Genomic DNA, 1,097 nt, shown 5'->3' with positions numbered 1-1,097 from the left:
ACAGTTCAAACAATTGATTTTATACACTACGGAAGATCTTTTGGATATTGGAAGAGGATCTTTTAAAACTTTAATGAATCTGGACAATTTGTCAATGCTATAAAAAGAAAAGTGAGTGTTATTTTCTTTCGGGAAAATATTAACAAATTTATTAGAGAAATTGTTAATATAAGGCATCACAAACCAACGCACTGGATTTCCATTCNATGATTTGTTTGACAGGAATCTTCTTATGTCGTTATTTTTAAAAAAATTGTATTTTAGTCTTTGTTTAAAAGTATCAAAAATGAAGTCAATCGGATAATTGTTATTAATTAAAATGTTAAAAATTAATTTAAAGTTTTTGGCGTGAAATTGTGGATGAGATCAACCAACAGTCCTCTGCACAATTTGGCAATATTTTTACACAAAATTATTTCAAAAAATTTTGTTTCTCCACCTACATTTGTTCTCAATAGTTTTCATCTTGCTAGCCGTGTCTCCAGGGTAACTTTTGACCAATCATTTGATTTGATATCTCTTGATGTCATATCATTATTCACTAACATTCCTCTGGATCTCGTTATCAANGGTCTTGAAAAGAGATGGCAATTGATAAAGCTCAGTACCTCCTTACCTAAAGAAGAATTTTTTACAGCAATCAATTTTATTTTCAACTCCACTTTTTTTCTTTTCAATGATAAAATATATAAACAAACATTCGGCGCCCCTATGGGATCTCCTCTCTCACCGATTCTAGCAGATATAGTCATGCAGGATCTAGAAACGTTTACTATTAATTCTTTATCTTTTATCCCACCTCTACATGTTAGATATGTAGATGACATAGCCCTCATGGTTCCATCACAACAATTTGATAATGTTTTGGAGATATATAATTCTTATCACCCACGATTGCAATTTACCATGGAGATTGGCTATGATAGACTTAATTTTCTGGACATTACAATTATAAAACATAATAATAGACTCATTCATGACTGGTATCACAAACCGACATTCTCAGGCAAATATTTAAATTTTTTCTCTAACCATCCTATTTGCCAAAAGAGAGGCACTGTCATTAGTCTTGTTGACAGGGGCTTCTTTTTATCTCA

At 31.3% G+C, this 1,097-nt stretch overlaps 1 long non-coding RNA gene across 1 annotated transcript in view; it reads right to left on the bottom strand.

Annotated features, from left to right (window-relative positions):
* Window positions 1-372: 372 nt before the first annotated feature.
* LOC109861319 overlaps window positions 373-1,097 on the bottom strand; it is a 25,527-nt gene continuing 24,802 nt past the window's right edge. Inside the window, exons 3-4 of the long non-coding RNA XR_002250949.1 lie at window positions 699-936; window positions 373-616 (exon numbers count right to left, since the gene is read on the bottom strand). This is a non-coding gene — a long non-coding RNA (uncharacterized LOC109861319). The remainder of the gene's footprint in view (window positions 617-698; window positions 937-1,097) is intronic.

Source organism: Pseudomyrmex gracilis, unplaced genomic scaffold (genome assembly GCF_002006095.1).
Source record: "Pseudomyrmex gracilis isolate BER0280 unplaced genomic scaffold, ASM200609v1 scaffold_686, whole genome shotgun sequence".
Taxonomy (NCBI): domain Eukaryota; kingdom Metazoa; phylum Arthropoda; class Insecta; order Hymenoptera; family Formicidae; genus Pseudomyrmex; species Pseudomyrmex gracilis.
This window is presented reverse-complemented; position numbering and strand designations above follow the sequence as displayed.